The sequence below is a fragment of the Mytilus edulis genome, chromosome 14, assembly GCF_963676685.1.
Source record: "Mytilus edulis chromosome 14, xbMytEdul2.2, whole genome shotgun sequence".
NCBI lineage: Eukaryota > Metazoa > Mollusca > Bivalvia > Mytilida > Mytilidae > Mytilus > Mytilus edulis.
In genome coordinates, this window is record NC_092357.1 from 31,258,361 (window position 1) to 31,267,048 (window position 8,688).

Consider the following 8,688-nt stretch of genomic DNA (forward strand, 5'->3'; position numbering starts at 1 on the left):
CCACTTCTACATTTTTGTAGATTGAGACCATTGAACCGGAACTATTGAATTTGATATTTACAAAAACACTTGTGTGTGCGAACAGATATTTAAATCTGTACTAACAAGTACAAGGTCTTTAAATATTTCTAAATGGCACAAATTTGTAAATAGGGCAAATTAACTTTGATTTAAATAGTCTTATATTATTTAACAACTGTTCAGTAGAAACATATTTTTCATTTTTTATCCAAATGTAGTATTGTAATTGATTTGAAATTAACCTTAGACAGTGACGAATAATGCTGAAATTTTGACCATGTTTATGTATGTTTAATATTTGTATGTTCTAATTTGATTGTTCTTTCATCAAATATCTGTTTTTGGACTTAAAACGCTTAACATAGGCTGATCTCTTAAAAATTAGTACTATTTTTCTTTTTATTTCAAATGAGTGTGGACAACGAATTCATGTGTTTACTGTATACAATGTATCTAATACACCATTTAACAAGTTGGATCAAATGTACATCGTACTTTTATTGTAGATCTATGCATCTTCTAATACCCTTTTTTGTTGGGAAGGGGTATCATTTTATTAGGGGAAACCCACTGATACATGTTTTGTAATTATGTGTGTGATTTTATGGGTCAGGTATATATCCATAAATTAATATTAAACCGTAGCTGTCACTTTATATGCGAGTGTTAAGTCATTGAACTACTTAAATGCCGAAACATGCACATTTATTATATCATTCAAACATGGGCGGCAGTAATATAATAAAAAACGTTCAATATTACGATTTTAAATACTTGCTGACATATTACCAATACTGCCGATTGTAAATAAATGTTTGAGATGACTTAATCAAATCTGTTAGGGCAGTTTCTGTTTTCCGTTTTCCTGATAGTCACTATCCAACCAAATGCTGCAACCACCTTATATAGAGTAACGGGAGGGATTGTGCCTGATATTCATATGAGGGAGAAATAATCTTTCAATAAGTTTAATTGAGGTCTTGAGCTGGCATGTCAGTTAACTGCTAGTAGTCTGCTGTTAATTATGTATTATTGTCATTTTATTCATTTTCTTTTGTTACATCTCCTGACATCGGACTCGTACTACTCTTGAATTGAATTTTAATGTGCGTATTGTTATGCGTTTACTTTACTGCATTGGCTAGAGGTATAAGGGGAAGGTTGAATTCTCATAAACATGTTTAACCCCGCCGAAATGTTGCGCATGTCCCAAATCAAGAGCCTCTGGCCTTTGTTAGTCTTGTATGACCTTTAATTTTAGTTTCTTGCGTATAATTCTGAGTTAAGTATGACGTCCATTATCACTGTACTAGTATACATATTTTTAGGGGCCAGCTGCTGGACGCCTACGGGTGCGGGAGTTTCTCGCTACATGGAAGACCCATTGATGGCCTTCGGCTGTTGTCTGCTCTATAGTCAGATTGTTGTAAATTGACACATTCCCAATTTCCTTTTTCAATTTTATTGTATAGTAGCACAAACAAAAATAAGAAGATTAACGACATCAATCAGAAATCATATGACCATTGATATACACAAGTATAATTAAACTCATCATAGATACCAGGACTAAATTTTATTTATACGCCAGACGCGCGTTTCGTCTACAAAAGACTCATCAGTGACGCTCGAAGCCAAAAAAAATACGAAGTTGAAGAGCATTGATATCCACAATTCCTAAAAGTGTTGCCAAATACAGCTAAGGTAATATATGCCTGAGGTAGAAAAGCCTAAGTATTTCAAAAAATTCTTAATTTTGTAAACAGTTAATTTATAAATATAACAATATCAATGATAATTCATGTCAGCACAAAAAGTGCTGACTACTGGGCTTGTGATACCCTCGGGGAAGTAAATCTCCACCAGCAGTATCATCGACCTATAAAACGCTATTGGGCTTCAACATGTCTACTGCACGACAAAAATAAATAAAAACATCTCAAAAAGGAATACAACTTTATAAAAAAATTATGTTATAAGAAGCAAAAGAAGAGTAAATAAGACTGACGACATCCAACAAAAAACAATTAAAACCTGACCCTAGATAGGTGAATACATAAATTTGGCCGCGTCTTACGCACTAACCGAAAGATAGCTCAAGACCAGCTATATCTAATAAATAAACCATGTTTCCAGCACTAATATCTGGATCAGAATAGAGAATTGAAACGGGAAATATGTCAAAGACAAAAACCAGACATTAGAGTAGAAAACAGCCCACCAATGGTCTTCAATTTAGCGCGAAAATTTCACACCTGTAAGCAATATTCAATTAGTCCCTAAACATAAGCGTAATGGACGTCACACTTAACACAAAAACATCGAAAAAAAACCAAAATCAATTGAACACACCAGACAAGAAAGGATAGAGGTACCTGAATTTGTTCAGACGTAAAAATGCGACAGGTTTCAACATATTTTTTTATATCTCTACCCTCCTCCTATACATCAAGTTAATATGGAATATGGACAAACACTCAGAAAAACACAGTGAAAATCAGTTTTCAAAAATCTGAGTTCAATGTAAGATTAGGCAACAGAAAAACAAAAGGAAAACGAAAACGAAAACATAAATTAACAAAAGACTACTAGCAGTTACTGACATGAGTACACATTAAAAGGATTAAGAGTACAGAAACCAGTCTGAGAAAAGCATGACATTGTACATAGCCAAAGATATCAGGCTCACTCATTATATTAAGCGAATTTTGACTCTTCTTTTCAAATATTAGCTACCAAACTATTAAAAATCGACATATAAAAGGTGTGAACAATGACATGTCACCATTTAGCCTCAAACCATGATCAAAAGCAAAACCATTAATGAGCAATATAATCCTTATTGCACAAGCAAGAATAACTTAAATGTGTGCAGCTTTCGTGAGTAATTCAAGAAACCGATACATACAGGGCAATTGGTGTTTGTCAGGCTACATTTTCATTTCTTTTTTAAACTGTGTTTATCATCAGTTTTATTTACAGTAACAGTTAACGGTATGACATAACAGTACACAACTTCAGTATTTCAATTTACAACTTACACTCAAACACATAAACATTGTTTGCTGTTTTTTCAGCAGGTTAAGTCACAAACGCTTTTTTGCGATATCCATATAAGCATTTAATATTGTTTGCAATTTCAGATGCAAATTAATGGCTTTTACTTCCCTCTTTGACTATCGTTATACTGCTCGCATTTAATTACAATTTATAGTTTAAGTAATTCCTACAAATTTTATGACTATCCATTAATCAAATACGACCACATATGTTTCTTTTGTTGGTATGTATGTACCATTACGCAGACATGCAAAGATTTCAATTTTCAAATTTGTTTGGATTTATTTTTATCGTATACATTTCTAATGACGAAATTGCAATATGATCGACTCAACAAGTCTGAGATGTTTGATGCAATGCATGTATCACATTTATTTGATTCTGTACAAAACATTTTAATTATTTTGAACTTATCGAATCTAATTTTTAAAGTATCGTTAAACTTTCGACAAAATAATGCTGGTGCAATTGAAAACTTTAATCTAATTCTACAAAAACAAACACTATTTTATTTTCAGTGACTTCGTTCAGGACGGATGGGGGCCTGTGAATAAGTTCTCCAGGTTTGTATAGTTTTTTGTATGAATAAACATATCATTATAAAAATGGTTACCACAGTTCGACGTTGCAAATTCAAGTGACGATGATGTATTTTTAACATTTCAAAACAGCAACAGAGTTAAATATATATCCATGTAAATTGCCGATCTATTTACAATTTCAAAGTGTTTTATTAAAATTTAAAAATGTAAAAGGGTAGATATAAAGTGATTGTAACTTTATATTTACAAAAAGTTTATACTTATTACCTAATTATCTGTAACTGTATAAGGCATTTAAAAAATTTCCACCGTACATAAAGATTTTTAAAAAAGATTGTGTCAACGACAACAAGGACACATATTTTCTTCAATGATCTGTTTTCATTTAAAACACAACATCACAATATCAAGATATACTATCAATATATAAGTATGAAAGATTGTATTAAATCGACATACCTGACTTCACAATAGTTTGTTCATTGGGTATTTGTTAACGCATACACAGTGGATAACATTTAATCGTTTTTTCAACGATAGATAAATGAGTTAAAATGCGTGTTGAATTTCATTTTATGTAAATGTTTTTCACTTTAGAATTAAACTTTGTTGAATTATGAAGAGTGGTTGTATGTCTAAGTAAATATATTTCAATTTAAAGCTTTTTTTTATTTAAGTATTGTGCTTATGACTTTGGAAATTTAATTTCGGATGATTTGTTAAAAGGTGAGTACAGTTTGTATCTCAAAATGAAAATATATATGTGCGGACAACATACATTTAACTTCATATTTTATCAATGATTCCTTGTATTTCTAAAGCAAATAATATTGGTTTTAGATAAGACTAAAATCACCCTCCCCTAAATCGCTTAATATATTTTTTTGTTCTGTTTTAACCTTAATGTTTGAATTATCATGTAACCATTTTAAAACTTTCAAAGTTTTCTAGGGAATAGTGCAAAATTAAACTTTAACATCGATTAGATCGGATATATCTTACTGTGAATAACTGTATTGTATATTCATTTTAATAAAAAGATATATTCATACATTCAATTTAAATTTATACTATATAAGTATGCCCTGTTGGATAACTTAGTTAGTTAAATGTATATACGATTTTTAAAAGAACTAAAAGGCAATGTGCATTCGTTTTATTATTTTTTATTCTTTATATTTCGCTCTTAAGAATTATACTACATAAAACCATTCCAGTTATTGTCATCAATGCGGATCATTGTTTTGTAGAGAATAGGAAGCAAAAAGGTACAATTACCTGTACAAAATAATACAAGTTAGGAATGAACAGGAATGATCAAACACTTCAAAACGAAAGTAGGAGAATTGAAAGGGAGTATATCAATCCTAAAAATAGATTTAAACAAACAACAGATAAAATTCTCATAACAGAAAATCTGTTTTATATTCAATTTCCAAATTTCTTATTGAATATTTGAAATAAATTGGTAACCAAAACTCAGTTATCTAAATCATATTTAATAACTTCTTGTGTATTTGTCGATCTCAAATCCAATCACCTTAAAAATTAATCAGGTTTGATATTATGTTTTACTGTTGAACCGTTTAGGCAATATCAATTCCCGCATTTAATATCGGCAATGGGAATAGCAATTGGTGCATGTTGTGCACACAGTGCAAATCATTACATGAAATAAGCTTAATTCTATAATAATTCAAAAATATACTAGCATGCGAGTAAACAAGCAAACAAAAATTAACCAAAACCAGTGAATAGGTTATGGTTTCTCACCAAGTGTAACCTAAACAGGTATTACTTTCCATCATACGGGGAATACATATATTTAAGAATTTTGTTTTACCAGTGACTAATGAATTCCCGACTGCTTCGAGTTTAACCCCGGCAGCTGAATCTGCCAGACCTAAATAATGCAGAAGCCTATAATTCAGTGGTTGCCATTTGTTGCTGTATAACATATTTGCTTTTCGTTCATTATTTTGTTAATTAAATAGGCCGTTAATTTTTTTGTTTGCATTGTTTTACATTTGTCATTTCGGGGCCTTTTATAGCTGACTATGCGGGATGGGCTCTCCCTATGTTGAAAGCCGAAAGTGATCTACAGTTGTTAATGTCTGTGTCATTTGATCTTTTGTGGAGAGTTGTCTAATTGGCAATCATACCACATCTTCTTTTTGAGCTCACCTGGCCCGAAGGGCCAAGTCAGCCTTCTCATCACTTGGCGTCCGTCGTCATCCGTCGTCGTCCGTCGTCATCCGTCGTCGTCCGTCGTCGTCCGTCTTCGTCCGTCTTCGTCCGTCGTCGTCCGTCGTCGTCTGTCGTCGTCGTCCGTCGTCCGTCGTCGTCCGTCGTCGTCCGTTGTCGTCGTCGTTAACTTTTTACATTTTGAACTTCTTCTAGAGAACCACTAAATGGAATGAAACCAAGCAAGGCTTGAATGTTCCTTATGAAATACTGACCAAGTGTTGTTACTTTGTAGCCGATCCATCATCCAAGTAGGCCGCCAGCGGGGGGACTTAGTTTAACATAAGACCCTATGGGAAATGCATACAAATGACTTCTTTTAAAGAACTACTAAATTCAATGAAACCAAACATAGCATGAATGTTCCTTATGAGGTGGTGACCAAGTGTTGTTACTTTGTAGCCGATCCAGCATCCAAGATTGCCGTCAGCGGGGGACTTAGTCCAACATAGAACCCTATGGAAAATGCATACAAATGACTTCTTTTAGAGAAACACAGAATGGAATGAAACCAAACATAGCATAAACGTTCCTTATGAGGTGCTGACCAAGTGTTGTTACTTTGTAGCCGATCTATCATACAAGATGGCCGCCAGTGGGGGACTTAGTTTAACATAGGACCCTATTGGGAATGCAAACAAATGACTTCTTTAAGAGAACCACTAAATGGAATGAAACCAAACAAAGCATGAATGTTCTTTATGAGGTGCTGATCATGTGTTGCTACTTAGAAAATAGATACACATTTTTTTAGAACCCTATGGAAAATGCATACAAATGACTTCTTTTAGAGAACCACTGAATTGAATAAAACCAAACATGTTATTTACTTTACTTTTGAGGTGCCGGCAAAGTGTTGTTTACTTTGTAGCCACATTTTATCTTTTTTTAATGATTTCAAATAAACAAGTAAAGTCAGGTGAGCGATACTGGCTCTTGAGAGCCTCTAGGTATATATACCACATATATAAAAAAAATGTGCACATAGTAATTTGCACAGATCTAGATTACATGTTTAGGAAAACTGTTGGGAAAACATAATACTATTTATCTTTTAATCTTGTTTGCCTTCCTGTTTGACAATTTGATCGTTACACCGGGTTTAACAGTCCACAAATAGAGAGAACAAGAGGTACCAACCCAATTGTAGTAAGAACATTATCTGTGCCAGTTGTTACTGCTCAATACCGAAATCCGGCAAAATTGTATAATATAAAACACAAACCGACTAACAGTTTAAATGTGTCCATTGTATCATATATCAAATTTATTTGTTCAGTGTATGTTGACCAGTGTTAATATGTCTTTTGATTGAGTTAAGCCATTTCAATTGATATTTCATAGTGTGTTTTTCCATGCTGTGATGTTACACTATTTTTTCAAATAAGAGTGAAGGTTTGGTACCATTAAAACGTTTAAACCCGCAGCAATTGTTTGCACTTGTCCTAAGTCAGAAATATGATGTTCAGTTAGTAGTTGTCGTTTGTTGATGTGGTTTATAAGTGTTTTTCGTGTCTCGTTTTTTCATATAGATTATACCGTTGGTTTTCCCATTTGAATGGTTTTAGACTAGTCCTTTTTGGGAGCACTTTATAACTTGCTGTTCGGTGTGAGCCAAGGCTCCTTGTTGAAGACCGTTTTTTGACCTTTACTAGTTTCCTTTTATAAATTTTGTGTGAAGAGTTGTCTCATTGGCATTCATACCACATCTTCTTATATCTATATAAAGATACAATACATGATCCTTTAAATGGTTGTACTTCTGTTAATATAGACAATGCAATTTCCCATAGGAACCCCCTTTACGGCTAAATATGTGCCACTGTTACAATGAAGTTTCGGAAATATCCTAGAAAGGAAAGTTGATAAGCACTTATATTTTATGTAAAGGTCAAAGCATAGGACTGTATGGCATATTTTCAACATATGCTCAGAACTTTTAAACTTATACTAAAATTGTACTACGCTCCACTTACGTAGGGTTTTCTTTAGAATTAAATTCGCAGCTACCACGTGTATTTATACTGGTAACATTCCCAAGTAATGTCTCTATGAGATGAAACATATAGATCGTATCTGCGAATCAGTACATTAACAAATCCAAATATCTATGAATATTATGTATTTCCCCAAAAGAGGCGTGGTTTGTGGAACAACTGTATTTACAAAGTGCAACCTAAATGTTGATGAATTGAACGGTATTTTCAGAATATCTGTAATTGAAATTGAAGTATGACATCAGTGGCAACCCGGTCTACCTCCCATGGATCAGAAACGCCTCTCCCAGGACAAATTTGGGAAAACGGACGTATGAAGGAATGTCAAGAGGATGTAAAAAAGAAAGGAGAGGTAAGATTGAAGAATGAAAATTTGCATCCTGTTTGAAACTTTATGATCGAATAGAGTAACTTAATATATATGGCATCCTCTTCAAATGTACTTTGGTGGATATTTGTCTCATTGTCAATCATACCACATCTCCTTTTTTTATTAGTGTAGCATTACTTCGTGGACATGGTTTGATAGTTCACAAGTGAAGTATCGATCTGTATTTACAATCCGTAAAGGCTGCGAATACGAAGAACAAAACACAATTTGCTTCTTCATATCTCATAGAACAAATTCCACGTTTCCTTGCATATGTGAAAACAATATTTTACACAGTCTAGATATGCAACCAAAGTATCAATATCTTCTGGAAAATAAGAACCAAGATACATGTATGTGTAACCATCACAAAATTACTTATAAATTAAAGGTGACAATTATCATTTAAATGAAACAGTTTTGATTGTTTTCTTTTTCAGTGAGTATTAAAACA